At 41.7% G+C, this 18,698-nt stretch overlaps 1 long non-coding RNA gene across 1 annotated transcript in view; it reads left to right on the forward strand.

Annotated features, from left to right (window-relative positions):
- Positions 1-4,379: 4,379 nt before the first annotated feature.
- LOC142055025 (uncharacterized) overlaps positions 4,380-18,698 on the forward strand; it is a 184,662-nt gene continuing 170,343 nt past the window's right edge. Inside the window, exon 1 of the long non-coding RNA XR_012659770.1 lies at positions 4,380-4,489. This is a non-coding gene — a long non-coding RNA (uncharacterized LOC142055025). The remainder of the gene's footprint in view (positions 4,490-18,698) is intronic.

An 18,698-nucleotide genomic window follows, 5' to 3' on the forward strand; every position in this document is an offset into this window, starting at 1 on the left:
GCATCTACACTTAGTTGCCCAACTTGTGGGACTGCAAAGGGAACCTTATTTTCAGGGATTTCTGTGGATCCCTCTCTGAAACTCGTTTCTGTTATGTCATGTCCTACACTGTGTTTAGAAATAATTATGTATTAAGCAATGAAGATCCTCAGTTGGCATGCTTTTTAAAAATAAGAGCAGGCTGTTTTTTAAGTAGTGTGGCAATTACCATGCTAGTTGTAGCTGACAGTTCAAAATCTCTCCCTCCAACTTTGAGGGAGCCTTGTCTGTTGTTAATGCTCCTGATAAGTCTACAGTGCCTATCTGCTCTGATTCACTGGTATAACCAATATCTGTGAACTCTCTGAGGACATTCTTGGCAGCTGCAGGACATAATTACCACATTTGAGAATATCTTTTAGGCATTTGGATCTATGGCTGGCTTTTTAGATTGCTCCCCTGCTAACTAATATGTTACTGGTTTGACACAATTGACAGCCGGCTGTGCTGGTGGCTAAACGACTGCCTCTGGGACTGTCTCAGAATGAGGTTAATGATGGACTAGATGAGTTCCCTGTGTTTCCTATATATCATTTACCTGGAATTGTTCTCTCTGCTAGACTCTTCCATGATGACGAGGTATCTGACCAAATGTCCATATGCGCTAAATGGTGCAACTATTCCACTGGGCCAAATTTGGACTTATTTACTGTTTTTTGAAGTAGCAACAACAGGATCAAAAAAATGTTGTCTCTGAAAATGCACTGTTTTAATAAAGGGAAGGACTGTTGAACATCCATTTTGGGCCAGACTCATACTTGTTAACTGTCTGAGCATCCCTTATCTCTCCAACGTTGTTACGATCCACAAAGGAGTGTTTGTACTTCGCTGTGCTGTTGGTTTTCTTGCTTCTTCCCTACAGGACTTCTGGAGACTGTGACTAATGATGAATTTGTGAAGCTTCTATGTAGATTGCATGTCTGTAAGTGCCTCACACATGGAAGTTTAATAGCTATTTTTCTTAAACTTCATTTGTGGTCACCTGTGCAAGGTGAAGAGCAATCATAATGTTTATACGCAGTGTTCATGTTTCAACAAAAGCCATAGGAAAATAATTATTATATTTTTATTATATTTGTGGAGGGAAGCGCTAAAGGGATTTTTTTCTTTTCCCATTAAAGCTTTTCCTTCTTCCTGAGATGAATGAAATAATTAAATAATTTTAAAACCAAATTCCCTTCCTCCCTGACTTAAGATCTATTCCTGCAGTATATATGGCATGGAGGAGATACTGTAGCATTTTTATTAAGAGGTAAAATATTGGCTTAATGATAATTTGGCAAAGTTTCAAGATACCTGAGAAGACTTCCTGGAAATTAAAAACAACTCAGATGTAAGAGAAAATTAAGCTAGTGACCCTAAGTACAAAAGGGGAAGAGCTCAGACATCCATTCTTCCCTTTTCCTTGCTTTATTCTCTCTCCCTCTTGCTAATCATCTCCCCTCAGCCCTGGCTGCTCTCATTACAACGTGGAAAATAGTTTGGTGTAAATTTGCTATTACTATAGCTACACATATATAATATTCCAGGGATTTTATTTTTTGAGGATGGTGAAACTTAACGTGAAACTTTCCAAATCAAGTACATGTATGTGGTTGGGCTTGCTGAGGCCAAACCCCCTTTCTGCTTGCAGCCTGAGGGCTGGGGAGAGACACTTGGTTTTTTGGGGAAATTAAATTCTTCCCTGTGCTTGAGCTGTCTGCACCATTTTTCTACAGGAAAATGTGTAAATATCTGCAGACATGTGCAGGATGTTCTAGAGACTGTTTGGTCTTGTTGCTGCTGCCTATATGACTGCATCTGAGCAGAATTCCCCATGCTACTCCCTTGTAGAAACCTGGGTTGACCCTCCTGGCCATTCTCAGATGAAGACCTTGTTTTTGTGATCTGTATGAATTTTTGCTCGGAGGGAAGACACAGAATCAGTCCCACTAGACCTCTTGTAGCATGAGAAGTAATTCTGCCTTATCTATTATCTTTTGCCCTGATTGCTGGCAAAAGTGGAAGGTGTGTTAATTAGAGATAAGTTTCTTGTTTTGGTTTTTCAGGAGGGTGGAAAGAGGTTTTGACACTTCAACATGTGGAGCCAGACACACCGCTGACATGTTTCATTTAATGACTGCACATCAGTCAGATGGCACTAACATTTGGTTCCTGCAGAGCAGACATACCATGAGAACTGGTTGAGCAGGGGGTACACATCTTATTGTAATTCTTTAACAAAATTGCCCTTTTTTTTTAACTTCTGTTAACACCTCCTTTCTGTTCTCTTCCCCATATCTCTGGGAAAGGCTGGATTGGGATGGAACATGTGAAATGTAAGTTTGTGAAAGCTGAGAAAGTGAGGAGAGGGATATCAAGAAGTCGGAATCAGAGTAACATTTGGTGATGGTGGTGTTGAAATGTCTGTGTGTATGGAAAGCTTCCAGCCTTATAGCTACAGGACATTGTGGATGTCACCTAAATGTAATGGATGCCTGAGTCTGCAGGCAACCTGAAACAGTAGCTGTTAGGGGTCTGATCCACTGTGTTTGTTTTAACTCTGAAATCCACTCACTGTTCCTCATTCAAGTGATTTGCGGAGGTATGGAGCATGGAGAGGGCTGGCAGACCATACCTGGAGCCTAGAATAGTTTTAATTTTGTCTTGGGAAAGGCAATGGGTCCTAAGAAAAACTCTGGAAATGCAAGTCCCTGCAGGTCAGAGTTGTGTTGCTGTAATTCATCAGCCTGGGGTCTACTGCCATCATCTGTAAGTCCTGCAGATGTCAGTGGTTCAAGTGCTGATGGAGCGCAGCCTTTTAGAGCCATCATTCAAAGCCTTGACCCTGTTCCCCGATAAAAGTTAGCACTGGCTTTCAGGTTTCTTGAATTTATTTATTTACAGGCTAACCCCTTAAAAGCAGACATCCAAGCCTGACACTCTGACCTTTTGTTACTTGATGTTCCCGTTCCTAGCCTCTTAGCTCATGTTCTGCCTGTTGTCTGGCATGCTCCAGAACCTCGTTTGAAAACCACTGTAATTACCTTGCAGAGCCTGTGGAGTTGGTTTCTGTCGAAGCTCAAGTAGTGAAAGTTTTCTTCTTTTAGATGCAAATTAGAGAAATTTGTTTGAAACTGCTCTTAGTCCTCCCCACTTCTTCATTCCTCTTTCTTTGCCTTGGACAATTCCACCTATGTCATGCCTTTTAAAATGGACAATTATGTGTTCAGCTGTCTGCTCAGGGTATGTCTGCTACTCTGGCTTGAAGAACCAGAGTCACTGCGAAGAAGCTAGAGAAGATGTCAGCTGCTTTGCTCCCATGGCAGAATGCTTCCGAAGAGGATGCTCTGAGTAGGCCAGCTCTTGAGCTAGTCTTTCCATAATTACAGAAATGTGTATGCTCCAACACTTTTGGGTTGTTTCTGGAGGACAATGGTAGGACAATTTTAGTGGAAGTCTTCAGGAATAAATAGGCTTTGGTCCAAGCCAGTCGAAGTGTAAAGGAAGATCCAGAAAACTTAGACTAGTGTTATGCAAGAAAGATAAGATTTCATGGTGCATCTCCATAGATATCTGGGCATTAGCTTTGTGCTTGCTAGCCACTAGGAGAGAGGTCAAGAACTGGATGTATCCTGACTCTCCCACTCAGTTGTTGGCCTCTGCAAGATCCATGCAGAGGCTGTTGGAGAAGTTCCCCCAATAACTGTGCCTTAGTGTACTTGTTTTAGGGAGAAACTGAGCTAATGGTTCAGGTGCTGAGATAAGCCACCTGCCTTGGATTTTTTGCCTGACTTCCTAGCACAAGTCCACCTCTGGCACCTCAAGATCTCTGTAAAGCTCTGGGATTTTTTTGCTTCCTTTAAAATAAGGTACCAGAATGCCCAGCCTCAAAGAGACTTGGATCTACATTCTGTCTTTGTATTCTCATGTTCACAATTAACTAAAAAAAGGGGTGAACTGAGGAAGGGGAGGAAACTATAAAGAGTTTGGTGTAATTTCAAAGTCTGGTTGGCTGCCTGCTTTTTTTTTGCTTTTTTTTTCCCCTCACTCGAGGAAATTGTTCAGGGAACCAACTGTTTGTGAATTGGCAAGGTCTGTGAAATTTTGGATAATCTCTAAAAATGTGTCAGCTGCATAAAAAGATCTTGCTTGTGGGATTCAAGTAATTAGGATAAAAGTAATTAGTAATTAAGGAATTAAATAATATTGTGATATTTCAAAAACTCTTTTGGGAGGCTGCATGAATGTTCTTCTGTGTTTTGTTTGCCACTCTCCTGTTTTACAGGATGTAGGTCAAATATTACTTGTGCCTGTTTAGGCATGAATCTGGGGTGGGGGGCAGAGGGCTTGTCCTAGGTATGCTGAACATGTTTCCCATCAGCACTGGCTGGTGTGCTTGTTTCACACAACGTGGTTCCCCTTGTAACACCCAATCCTTTTACGACTGTGCTCTCCTTTAGTGGCAAAGGTAAGGCCTTTTCCTTACTATACATAACACATATGTCCCTTTCCTGCCCTTTACCTTGTATTGCAAAAGGACAGTTTCTCTCAAAATCAGAAAGACTCAACTTCCTCAGCCTGAGGAATCCAGTTGTGGTGTCTGGTAACCTCAAATGCCCAGCAGCTTGTGAAAATTTCACTTTGTATTTGTGGTGTTGTCTGAGTTGTGGGTCTTCAGGGAGCTGCTGTGCTGGTCCTGCTATGGATGTGAGCAGGCTGCCCCTGAAAGGTGAACAGAACTTCCTCTCATCTTTAAAAGGAGTGGGGAGGTATGGGCATATATATGGCCATACAGACCTGACCATCACCTGCTGGTATTACTTAATTAAAAGGGAAAGATGTATGACTGGATGGTTTGGGTTTGGTGTGAGGTTTTTTGTTTTGTTTCTAGATATTGAAGATAACTGTCAGGGATTTCATCAGAGGGCCAGTGACTAAAAAAATGTTAGAAGGAAGAAGCAGTCTTTTTCTCACTAGACTCTCTATGAATTATATTCTTGATGTGTGTGTGTTACAAATGCATGCAGTATAGTTTTGCATCCAGAAAATGACAGCAGGGACTTAAGATTTCAAAGACTTTAGACGTTTATCTGTTGTAAATGTAATTGTATCTAGAAGTAAATAAGACTCTGCAATTTATAGGCACTTTAATCTTGCACTATTTATGGACACAGAATTGCTTAGAATAATAGTGCCTTATTTTATACTGATGGCATTGTATTTTTACCACTGTAGTAAGGGTTTATTTCAGCCGTGAACCTTTATCAGAGTCTGTGTGTTTCTAGAGGGTTATAAACTGGCTCATGTTGTCTCTGAAGCAACATGAACTCTCGAGCTTGGAGGAACGTCATTAAAAATTTAAGATCCATCAGTGTACCAAATATTTATGCTTATGGATAAAAATAGAGGACTCTTCCCAAACACGGATGGGTGTGCTTGTATGAATGTTCTGAAAAGAGAGTTAAAATTAACAGAAGTTATCTGATTATGCTATTTGTTATGTAAGGAGAGAAAGCGTTCACACAGAACTAAACAGAAATACTTCTACATTCAGAGAAAGTTACCATAAATAGACAAAACTCCTTCCTTCTTCTGGGAACTGGTCTATACTAAGCGCTATTCTCTCTTGCCAGGGCAAGGTGCATGCACTATTGCCTTGCTGGACAAATTTCTGGCAGGCTGTGGGACTGCAGGAGAATACCTGCAGGTGTAATATTTTAGTAAAAAGGAATATTTAAATTTCTAGCACAGAAACGTGCTGGTAAAAGCTATGTTAACACAAGACAGAGTGTACTTCCTTTCTAATTCTAATATGCTTGCTTTTAATCAGCAGCAGTTTGACGTCTCCTGCTGAACAGCACTGAAAGAAGGGAGTTGCAGAATCAGGGCCGAGTTTCTTAGCTATTGTATCCTGGGACAAAAGAGACATGTCAGGTCACTTTAGAGTAAACAGAGGGGTTGGAAAGTGAGGTGAAATGGAGAAAATGTTTTGGATCTTCATCAACCCACAGAAATATCTCAGCTGTTGAGTCAGCAGCAGAGATGTCTGTACCTAACTTTAGCCCCTTTATCCTTCCTGCTGTGCTGGCACAGCTGCATTTGGATGTACTACGGAGGTTTTTCTCAAATGCTTGGTTCATGCAATTCTCTCAGATTTTTCTGCCTACTTTCTTTTATTGCTGCCTCTGATTCCATTAAACAATAACCTTCCCAAACCAACCATATATATATAGTGTGTGTGTGTGTGTGTGTGTGTATATATATATATATATGAACCAGCCCCTCATTTGCAAGGACAATGTTCATGCTCTGGTGTGCTGTTGTCTAGGCAGGTCAATTTATAATTGTCTCTAAGTGCTTACTTCTGCAAACAGGAACACTGTTTATCTGCTGCTTGGTGACAGTCAGAGATTCTTTTGAAGCATCACAGAAAAGTAAATAAATTACTTCAAATTTTATCCTTACTGGAAGAATGTACATTGATCAGTGTAAGAGAGGAGCCAACACATCCCTATCAGCAAGTAATGGCCTCTGGAGAGTAATTTTTTGAATCAAATAGCTGAACAAACTGTGTAAAGGGTGATCGGTAAACAACCAAATTCCACTGTACTTGAATGTCAACAAGGATACAGTCAATTGTCCTGCTGTTCAATTTTACCATCTCTATTATTCTGTATTGTGTTGTCCTTGCCCGAGATGGCGGTAGTTCACTGTGTCGGATATTTTTCAGTAAAAGTAAATAGATTTTTTTATTTAGGATGATTTTTGTTTAGCGATAGAAGGGACTGTTTTATTTTCTCCTTCCCATTAGTTACAGTTTGTTAAGATATTTGCATTTGAACAGGAACTTTCTCCTCTCTCTTCATGTCCTCCTTCCTGTTCAGGCAACGAAGTTGCATCCTTCTCATTTGAAACAGCCTTTTTTTTTTTTAAAAAAAAAAAGGCTTGAAGGCTAATAATCCCCCAAATTACAATTATCAGTATTTATCAAAGTAAAACACGGTGTCATGCTGCATTTGATAGAAAAGCATCCAGCTGAATAGTCTATTAGACAGGTCCTGTGAAGTTAAAAAGAGGACTGGGTTGAGTTATCTCACCATGGGAGAAAAAAGGCATGCACAATCAGATATTTAACACTCCTTTGCAATTATGGGAATTTTTATTCTCTCCCTAGTAGGGAACATAGCATTTTACTGCAGTGTTTCAAGTTTGCCTCCAATGGTATCTGATAGAAGTGCTTTTATCCCCTGAAGATACAGTACAAAATACAAATCATCATTGGTTTTATCTCAGCTGGAGCTGCCTATTTTCTAAATGAGTTTACTCTGTGCTACTGCCCATCAGGCACATTTTTCATCCTTCATCCCCACTCTTTTACTATAGCTGGGTTTAAGTCCTTTCTTCTGTCCTTTGTTCCTTCAGCTCAGCGAAGTAAACAGCAGGATTGATCTTACACTGCATTTTGGTATTGTTCCAACTGCTCATCAATAGACATGGGCTGGGAATGCACTGACTGGAAAAGAAGGGCAAGATTGAAATTCACTTTTTGTTCTTTGTGCCTTTTAGTGTGCAGCGGAATGTCCCTAATCTGAAAGCTGCTACACTGACTGCCTATCAACATGCAAATTAATCATCAAGTGATGAGTCCCATATTTGCTCTAAGTAAAAGTCTTTAAAGGTATCTGTGGAAAAAAAGAGAAAAGAAAAAAGGAAAAAAAACAAAAGGAGAAAATATTTGTTTTAAATGCAGTTGCTGGTAACTGGTATGGGGAGCTAATATCACTTGTTTTGCATCTATTCCCTCATTTAGTGGTGACCCTAATGTGTTGGAAGTGCCTAGGTAGAGGAGGGGAATCTTTTGCTATCCTTATAAGCAAGTCAACTTAAACTAAAAATTAACTGCAGTTAGCAGCAAAGCAAAGGAGGCATTGCAAACAAAAGCAATATCATGACTACAAATTATTTGTACCAGCTTTCCTGAGGAAAGGCATTAGAAATAAACTTACCGATGCCGAATGCGATCATTTCTCATTTTTTGAGCACACAGTGTTTCCACTAGTAACTTTTCCCTGGGGTCTTGAAGGATTATAATTGAATTTGGGGCTGTAGCAAGAATATACAGTACTAGTCTGTTTTAATATCCATTGACTTTTATATGGCAGTTTGATAAAATGTTTGAATGCAGGAAAAAATGTATGTATTCTTTATGGAAGACTAAACAACTGGCAGAGAGTGAGGGCTGGAGGTGAGCTGGCTTACACATATGAGAGCTTTTCTGGCATGCTTATCTGGCTCTTGAAGAGCAGTATTTCAGACCAGGTTCCACTTTTCGTCATTGGTGAGCTGATACGCATATGAATACATTGCACAAGAAATGGCACCAACATGTGTACCTAACTGAAGTAGTTTAATTTGCTATCGTAGCACTGAATTAATTCAGTCTTCCTGTTCTTACTAGTTCTACAGGACTTATTCTTCATTGTTGCCCATGTGATAAGACTCCCTACCACAGAGCTGTATGTATTCTGAAATCTTGAAAACTTTATTTATTTATCTGCCTTACCCACTATATGATCTGAATATCTATGTGCATCTTAGAAATAGAAAGGAGGAAGAAGAAAGGAAGGATTGCATCCCGGTCTCACACCAGAGACCTAACTACATCCAAAGTTGCTCATAATTTTTGTGTTAGCTCACATGTCTTTCAGCCTTCTTATTCTGCACCCAGGGGTAAAGTATCCTTTGCTATGTAGATAGGGTTGTAATTTTCATTCTTTCTTGGAGGCAAAAATGCTTCTTCCTTGTCTATCTCAGGAGGAATCTTTCAGGAAAGGGGATGAGGGGGGTGGAGAAAGACAGTGTGTTTTGTGCTGAGCTGGGCCTAGGCTGTGAAGTACATGCACAGACCCAAACCTCCCGCAATTTGGGGGGTGAATGCTCTGCTTCATGCTGGGATATCTGGGCTCATGGGGACCCCCAAGAGAGGGAGGAAGGAGCAGTGTGGTGTGAGATGGAGGTATGAGCAGGGAGGCCTCCCTGGCCTGGACGTGGGTGTGAATGAATGTGTATGTCCCTATAAATAATCTGTTAATAGCCAGGGCTCTGCCTGCAGGCTCTGAACTCACCTTTGGCTTCCCATTGTGCCCTGGGCTTACCGTAACCGTGCTTCATGGAAGCAGTGATTGGGCTGGGCAGTACAGAAGTGGATTTACACCTAGGCAGCAGCAAGAGCGATACAGCCAATGTTCCCATAACTAACCTACTCTTGACATGCAATGAGAGTAACTTCAAAGCCAGTGAAAGGCTGGCTGCAGGAGCTGGTGCTCTGCCTCTTAGCTCACTGCAGAGGCGTCCTGGGCTTTGGGAGAGGATATCTGAGCATACCAAGAAGAGTGTCTCTGCATCTGTCAGGTAAAAAAAAAATAGGGCTTTTTGAAAATAGAGATTTCTTCTTACTCAGGACAAGAATAAGGGCTCCTGCAGTTTTCCCATGGGAACAAATCCTAGTGTTTTTAATGTGGAAAGCAGTGGCATGTTTTGTCTTTGTTCAATTTGAGGGCTTCTTTGGGTTTGGTTTTTTTAAGTGAATGGAAGCAGCCAGCTCTCTCTGACCTACCACTGGCTAAAACCAGCAGAGTTTGCACAGCATCTATTTTAAGCTGGAAGTGGCTATTTTCATCTTCCATATCCGAGTGTTGTCCTTTGGCTGGGCTGCAGCTAAGCTGGGATCCCAGTCTCCTTACCAGCTGTGAGCAGGTGCTACAGGGGCCATGATTTAATTCCGAGAGCTCCCGTCCATACATTGGCTGCACGTGCGACATGTGGGCATGCCATTCAGTGGAGCTGCAGTCCCAGTCCATTGTGATTCACAGCCAGCGTGCAACTGCGAAAGGGCAACCGGCTGCTGCCCAGGGAAGCTGAAGCTGTGCTAAGCTTTTGTCACCTGAAAGTCACCTTGCATACAAGACACCAGGTTCTTGACACTCAGCATGAAAGGGCACAGGGTTTGTTTGCAGGCAGCCACCCCAGTTAATACCTGTACAGACACGAACACAGGCATGTGCGGATTTTCATCTCAGGGTTCAGGGGAGGCTCTGTTTGTAGTAAGTAGCATGTCTGTAGACTGCTGACATGCTGGTGTGGAATGTGTAAGCAGTACCGTAACCAAGATCAGAATCTAGACTTGCTGGAGTCAAACACTGCTTATAGCAAGACTTAAGGTTTGAAATGGACCTTAGTCGAGACTCTCACTAGTGCTTCCCAATGAGGACAGTTGTTACAGGGAAATTGTCTCCTGTTGAGAGGATTGAGAAGTTGGCAGGATAACAGAGGATTGACATTTCCATTAAAATTAGTGAGATGTCTTTCTCTGTTTCTGCTGCTAGCCTGATCCTCGTGCACTGTCTTCATCATGAGCACCATAGGGGCAGGCAAATTGGTGCTCCATATCAAGAAGGATGTCACGTAAAGCCAGAAATCTCATCGGGTCATTGCCTCTGTGCCATTTCACTTTCCTTTAAGCATTTGTTGGACTGGGAGGGAGAGAGGTATTGTAACGCTTCCCCAGATAGAAGAGTGCTGGGAGAAATTAGCAGTAACTTTACTGTCTACCACTCTTTCCTTGATGTTTAAGTGGAATGATGAGGCCAGGTGGCTTGTGGTATCTGGCCTCAGTACGCTGCCTCTAAACCTGCCTGGATATATAATTTCCTAAACAACTAAGGTATTTTTCACTCATTTCTGCATAGTCCCAGTTTCTGTAACCTCTGTATGCAAGTGGCATGGAGCTTCTTGGCTTCTCTCTGAGATGCGTTAACCCAGGAATGCTCTCAGCTCTTACCGCGTAGCATGTGGGTATTGATTGCTGCTGCCTGGCCCCAAGGCTAGTGTGGATGAAAGCTGGTTGAAGAGGGTGGTGTTTGTCTGCAAATGAGTGTGGGTGAAGTCCTGGCTCTGTGGCAGTAGGTGACATCCAGGACATCAAGCTTGTCTTGTGAGAAGTCATGTTTTCCTCTCTAATATGACTTTGAGTGTTGCCACACTGCTTTTACACAGAAAACAGCGACTACAGGTACCTCTTCTCATGTTCCCTTCTCCCTGTGGTTGATTATGTGCTGAAGTACTGTCACTTGCTGATATATGTATATATGTGCATATGTGAGAACATTTACATATAGGAGACAGTGTGTTTCCTGACCTGTATAAGAGCTGAACTCGTGCATGCTTTTGTACGGGTCCTATGATTTTTGTTTTGCAATTCCACAGGTGGACAGGTGCTTTTCCCCCCTCTTATCTCCATGTGTTGCCTGTCCCTTTTCCAGGGGAGTTCAGTGGTAATGGTGAGGGTCCAGCACCTCTGGGTATAAGGTCAAAAAGTAAATCTTCTCATGTTGCTGGCTGGCTCAAGCTGATCTCATGCTGAGTCAATAAGTTTTGCTGTTAGCTTTCATTGAATTCAGAGGTCGGTAACTTGGGGCTGTGCAATTGCCTGGGATGTCACATGCTGTTCCTCTAGCTCAGGGAAAACGTAATTTGACAGTTGAAACATTTCACTGATAATAGTACAACTTCTTTCAGTTAAAAAGGGTGCTTTTACAAGAGAAGTGCTTTTTAAAGCAATGTAGCAGTTTTTCTTTGCTTTTTAGAAGTGCCCCCTGTACAGGCTCAGTGTTTGCAGAGTAGGTTGGCCTGTGTGTGAATGTGGTGTTTAAGTAGGTCGGGTGCTAATGGGGCCAGCTGGAGCTGCATGTGGGCATGTGGTCCAGCCCATCTTTGAGAGATGTGTTGGAAGGCCTTCTAGCAACTGAAAATGATAACTATGCTCAGAGAGTGTAGGCAGTGTAGGTCTCTAGTTCAGGAGGAGTCGGGGGTTTTCCATCAGAACAGCGTGTCGGGTCACCCAGCCTGCTGACATCAAAATGTTTCTGCAAAAATGCAGCTTTTTTTTGTTTGCTTGATGACGTTCCAAAACTACAGGTGCTGGGAGGCCTCCTTGGTTGTTCTGCCTGGTTCCTGGCTTCATCTTGTGCAAGCGCCAAGCTATGTTCACAGAGTCCCTGGTGGGAGCTGAGCTGCCCTGGGATCTTGGACATTAGGCATACAGTCTCTGTTTTTAACTGACATTTTAAAAATGTGGGTGGTTTTCTTTAAAAAAGTTTTTTGGATGCTGCGAAGATTGGAAGAAACCTATATTTTGTCCAGAAGTAGTAGTAAAATTATTCCAATGTCCCTAAGGAGCAGGAAATCATGACTTAGGCAGGAAGGAAAGTGATACTGCCTTGCTCTTAAAGAGGTTTCATCCTCTCAACTGAGGACTGCCATCCCAACAAGTTTGTGTGGCAGATAGTCTGATGCTTGTTAGTGCTACTGTCCCTGGTCCCTGTAAAGGAGATGCCACCATTGTTCATGGAACCATGGATAGTTTTCCCTGAGTTAGTTGTCCACTGCTTGCCTGTGTGTGTGGTTTTTTTTTTGTTTTTTTTTTTTCCTTCAGATGAAATTAGGGACAAAGCTCTCACTAGCATCCACATGAAGTATGAAAACTTTGGTTATACTTGACTTCTGCTCGTGGAAGTTATCCCTAGAGGATACAGGCAGGAATAGGTCTGACCCTTAGGGAGATCAGCCATTTAAAGGCGATAGTCTTCTGTAGCCTTTTCTGGTTCCCTCAGGCTGCTGGTTGTGTTGGAGCTTTGCAGCATGTCTGGGATGAGATGGTCGCCAGCACCAGCCCACCTTACAGCCTTAAAGGTGAGGACCAAGCATTCAGCTGCAGCAGTCCACAGTTGCAATATTCCTTTAGCTGGTGAATTTAAAAGGCAGAAAAAAATCTTTTGGCAAAACTAATTTTCTTCTAAAAGTGTCCATTAAACTTCCCCCCCCCTCATTTTTATAATGGAATGCACACAACAGTATGCATATTGACTTATGTTTTCAGTCAATATCAAGATTTATTGTCCCTTGAGTTAAATGAATCACAATATTGACCTCATTGTAAGCCAATACTGGCTTAATGTATTTTTTTAAAGTATTTTATATTCATTTTTAGTAATAGGGCCCATACAGTAGTCTATAATATTCATTTGTATTCCCCTTCTTGCTCTTTCCCCCTTTTCTATTTCCTCGTCTGTCTCTGTTGATGGCTATCATAGCAGTAGACACTGGATTAATTTAATGAATGAGAAATAAAGATGTCCAATAGCTGGTATATCTCCATTATAGAGACTGAATGAGTCATTTCCACAATCAACTTGCCTTCTATAGCTTGGACCGGGGAAAACAAGGTGCGTCGCTTCCAGCAGGCACTGCAATAGAAACAATAGGCGAGTGTTGCTTGTGTGTTTTCATGCCACTTCTTTCTTTCTCTTTTTTTCCCCCTCTTTCTTTTCCTTTCCTTTTCTTTCCTTTTCTTTCTGCATTTAAATTTTCCACAGGAGGGGAAAAAAACCCCAGTATTTCTTTAATATTGAATTCCATTTATCTCCATAAATTGGTTATGGTATACGATCTAAAGGACTCAGCTGTTTTTAAAATAGGTTTATTCCTTTTCCTTTAAGATTATTTCAGATTATTTCCACACAGTATAGGCGAGTTATAAGAAGACTCATTTTGCAGACTTCAGTGAGAGCTGCACATTTGCAGTGCATCGTTTCAGATGTGGAATGTTGAACAAAGAAATTAAATTTATATGTATCCCCTAAATTATTTCAGATTCATGGTTCAGCAAAGAGTTCAGATCCTAATCAAATATGTAGTTTGCATGGGCACTACACCTTTTCTCAATAATAATATGGCAGTTCTATTTACAATGCTTGACTAGATTTTGTAATAATGCTTTTACTGAAATTTACCTTTTGTTTTTTCTGCTGCAGTCTTGGATACCCATTTAGACGTGTGCACCCTTAGAGCAAGGATGATGATTGCAAGTAACTTTTCTAGAGAGAAAGAGTGAGAGAGATATCAGGGCTCCTGTAAAATATTCCTACCCCTCAGACTTCTCCAGTGACTACCAAAATACCTGCTGATATATGGGCATTTAGACCTGTATTCTGTGTTGAAAGGAACAGTTTGGATATTAAGGTGGTGAGAAATTATCTGAAAAGCTGCCTTGCTAGAATCACACCAGCTAGTGCCTTATCAACATCACTGCCTCTACTGTAGCATGAAGGAGAAAAACATCAACGGAAGATGTAGAGGAGAAGAAAGGAAAGAAGTGAGAGGAATAACAGGTTATTGGAGCTGAGCCTGTGGGAGGATAAGGTAGAGGAGCATCCTTCTTTCACCTGCTGCTTCTGGCCAAGGAGGGAGGAGGTTCTGAAGTGCTTTTTGCTCTGGCCTGTGCATCAGTCCATCAACAGATTTTGGGATATTCTACAAGATGATTTCCTACAAATTAGGAATGTAGAGGCAATTAATAAGCAGCCTTTCCCTGCTTTGTTTTGCAGTGGACCCCAGCTTCCCCACTTGCCCCTGAACAGAGCCTGAATCTGTGAGAATTTGAGTGACACTGTCATGACCAGTGGAATATAAGCAGCCCTGCTGCAGTGGTACTGCACTGGAGCTGGGTCACGGAGGACTGCATTTCAGTCATGCCTGACCATTACAGGTCATGCTTGCCTAACACACAGTACATGTTCTAGAGTTGAGGTTTTTGGATGGCAAGGGAAATATCAGTTCCCATGTTCCTAAGGTGTTGCTACTGCTGGATGCAGCCTTGGCCTTCTTCCTGTCTCCCAACATAAAGTACACTTAAAGTTGGGTATGTAAACACTTCAGCCTGTGTGAGGAAATTGGCCAAGTTTGCTCAGTAAAATCATTGATGCTGATGTGTATTCACAGATGTGCCATCTGACGGAAGCCCAACTTGAGTCCCTCCATGGGCTTTGAAAGAGACCCAGATCTTTACTCAGTCCATATTCAGCACATACCCACGGTTACTAGGATGGTGTCTGAAGCATCCTTAGGATGTGGATTATGAAAGTGCATTGCTGGAGTAGCTAGAGTGAGGGCGTGCATGTGTGAGTGCATATGGTTGTGAGCAAAGAGGTCTGGGATTTTGGAGAAAGTCTAGGCAACATGAGAATTACTCTTGGTTTTGTTTTTCTGCACTGGGGATCATTGTCTTGTGCTGAATGGTTCTGTGCTAAACCCTGAGGTCAAATCCTGTAACAGATGTTTTGTTGTTGGATTTTTTGTTTGTGTTTGGTTTTTTTTAAAGACAAAAGAAAAAAAAAGAAAAATTCCTGCTTAAATGCCCATGCCACTTTGAAAGAAACATTGTGCCTTATCTTGGCCCTTTACTCAGAATAGGTTCCAGGTTGTCCTGGTCAGTGATTTCCATCCAGTATTGCACACCCCAAGCCTGCTTCATGCTACAACTACTTTTTCTTAAAAAGCTCTAATTTTGCTTGTTATGTGGGACATGCTCTCTAGGCATGCCTGTAGATTTGAAAAAAAGACAAAGCTGTTTCCTAATGGAGGGGTTTCCTCCTTCTCCAGCCCTTGTTGGGAGGAAATGGCAAACCCAGAGGGGTTTTTCCCAGACCTAAGATCCCAAGTGGCAGAGGCTGAGCTGTGATGATGCGAACAGAGAGGCTGTGAAGAAGTGCACCAGGGACTGCATAGAGGATTTGGATCGCATATCTTACAGCAAAGAGAGTAGAGATCTCTGTTAGCTATACATCGATAGGTACAGGAATGCAATTAAGCACCAAAAAAGGAAAATGCTGGGTTGGTAAATAGAGAGTTTTCTGTCTAGAGGTGCATCTTTGAAAAATCCCTGGCTTGTTCAAACTTTGATCTCATTGATCAGATGTTAGCATCAGGTAATTAAATGATGAAATAGAAAAGGAAGGTCCAATAGAAGCTCTTTTTTTGTTAATGATGATGAACTTAACTTTCTCGTGGCTGTTTTCAAGGGAGAAGAATTACATTTGGTATCCGGTCAATAGCGCATTTGCTTATTAATAGAATGAATGATTTAAAATTAAACAAATGACCCCTCAGATGTTTATTAGTAGGCATGAAAATGCCTCTAGTTATAATATGGTGCTTAATTTCTTTTAAAAAGTAACTTTCTCCTACTTCTTAATGGTTCCAGTAATGGTTCCTGGCAGTTGTCGCTTTACTGGGAGAAGGAACGGTAAAGGCTTCACAGCCCCATCCACCTTATGCATTGCCTGCTTGGTTTGGCACAAGATGGCCTTTTCTTGTACCATGCCACCATCCCCATACTGGAGGAAAGAAAAAAAAATTTTAATCTTGGGAAGGGCTTTCTAGAGAGGAAGTGAATAGGAGGCACAAAGACCCCAAACCATTAGTTTTTCTAGGTGCGGGGCCCAGAAGACGAAAAATGCATGTGGCTTCTGGGAATGCTCAATTGAAGCAAGATCAAAAAGATAAATACTGGTCACCTACAGACTGAGAAGTTTTGTGGGGTTAATGGTGCAGCTGGTGGCAAGCTGAGAGGGGAGGGGGCCCAAGGTGCTCGGCAGTGGTGCAAGGGCATACAAAGCACTTTACAATTCTGAGAACCTTTAAACTCTCTTGCTCTTGTATAGGTGCTTGGACAGTGCTGTACCATGACTCTTTCACCGATGTTGAGAGGCTTGCTGGAAACAAATGCTCAGAAAGCACTTAGGAGTGTCCTGCGTGGAGGTAGGAGTGCAAAGCAGTAGAAGTAATACAGGGAAGTTAAGTGAAAAGCTTTTTAGGTGGAGTCGCTGGGCTGAATGGCCCTCTGACACAAGGTGGTGTGATTCTGTTAAAGGAGACAGTGCTGCGGGGACTGGGTCATGCCAAAAAGAATGATTCCCTCTTTTGCCTCTCCTGGTTGTGTGCTGGTTCCCCTTGGTGTCTCTGCCCTGACCCTTGGAAGCCCCAGGATGGGCTTTCCTCTCCTGTAGAATGTAACCGACCCTTTCAGCAAGTGCCACGGAAGGAGTTAAGGATGCAAGTTCAGCCTGAAGCTCAGTTTCCTGGATTATGTTGGTTGTTGCCAAAATCTTAATGTTTTAATGCATTTTTGTGTGCGTGAATCCATTTTCCAGAGCTGCCGATTGCACACACTAACCCTTTTTATGTGACTAAAAGCCAGCTGTAGTATCCTTGAAGAATCAAATGCTCTCATAGTTCTGGAAATTACTCTGGGTGTGCATGCATGTTTATTTGTGCGTCAGCTCTTTTAATCTTTCTACTGAAAACGTAATATATTGTAACTGGGACATTTTCAAAAAAGAACACTTCAAAACAATTCTAAATATAAATGAAATCCATTTCCAAATGGCTTGTTAAAAAAAATGCAGATGGTTTATATTTATTATATAATTTTTTTTGTTTTATCACCTTGCAAAATTTTACAGCATAGAATCTTATTTAATGCAGGGGCATTTTAAGCAGCAATATTAGACAGCTGTATGTGCGTCATACTAAGAGATTTTTACAGGATATTAAAATTGGTTCTGATGTAACCTAGTGTTTCGAGAAGCATAGATTAGGCATTTTCCACATTTGTAATTTTTTTTTGTTAAAAGTAGGTGCTTTTTTCTTCCTTCCTCCCTGCCCACCCTTCAGTGTTTGACTCCAATTGTTCTCAAGGTGTAAGGAAATTCAGACTAGACAACTGAGAAACTGTTCCCTGAGATTATATGAATAACAAAGCATGGCCCAGATAATCTCATCTGAAATTAGGTATAATTAGACTCTACAGCAAATGATATACACCGTTAAAATAAATAACAAAGCACAATGTTCATATTCTGGCAATTTAGTTTTTCTCCCCCTAGTTCTGTTTGCCTTTACAATTTTTCCATTGCAATCAACATGAGAATATGCTGGGTAGCAGCAGCTGAGTAAGTGCCAGCCCATAATTTTTTTCTCAGCCTCCAACAGGCACGGGCAGGTTTAATGTTAACCGAACTCAACTATAGCTCCTCTGCTGGTTCTCACACCCTCCAGGTCAGAGCTAAATCCCCTATTAATTAAACAGAAATTATATCCGAAATAAATCACTTGGCGCAAGAAACCCACTGTGGAATTTTTTGAAAGATGTTTGCAATAATTAAACATTCTGTGACTGGTGACACTTTAAATAACTCTTAAAATGCCGACCTGCGATGATATTTAAAATAGACTCTTCAGTGGAAAGGCAGTGATTCCCATTGAGCAAATAATATAAACAACGTCATCGTACAAGAAGGAAAAAAAAAATCATTCATTAAAAAAACCTGCTCCTTACTGTTTTCATATGGCAAGAGTCTTGAAAGATCTTTGAAGATACAGGTTGGGGGATACACAGTTCTGCAGCTGCTTGTGAAGGAAGAGCTGATAAACTTGCAATATCTGCTAATTCCATCCTGGGCTGTTGCATGGGTATGAGGCCATCTCACTGGATCATGGGCATGGGTGCAGGAACAGAGCAGGTCATGACTTTTGGCTGGTCTTTTAGGACTTTGCTGCCTGTTTGTCATTTGCTACCTCCTGCACCGCACCTTTCCTCCTGACCTCGTAATTTCAGGGGTGTTTTGCACAGTCAAGTAGAAGCCCAAGTTTTTTGTCAAGTGTCCTCGGGCAATGTGCCACTCGGGCAGATGGGAGCTTGCAGCAGTGTTGCTGCATGCTTGCACGGTCTTGCCTCAGCCTGTGCCCATAGGCTTTGGAAAGAAATACAAACAAAAGAA

Source organism: Phalacrocorax aristotelis, chromosome 3 (assembly GCF_949628215.1).
Source record: "Phalacrocorax aristotelis chromosome 3, bGulAri2.1, whole genome shotgun sequence".
In the NCBI taxonomy this organism is placed as follows: domain Eukaryota; kingdom Metazoa; phylum Chordata; class Aves; order Suliformes; family Phalacrocoracidae; genus Phalacrocorax; species Phalacrocorax aristotelis.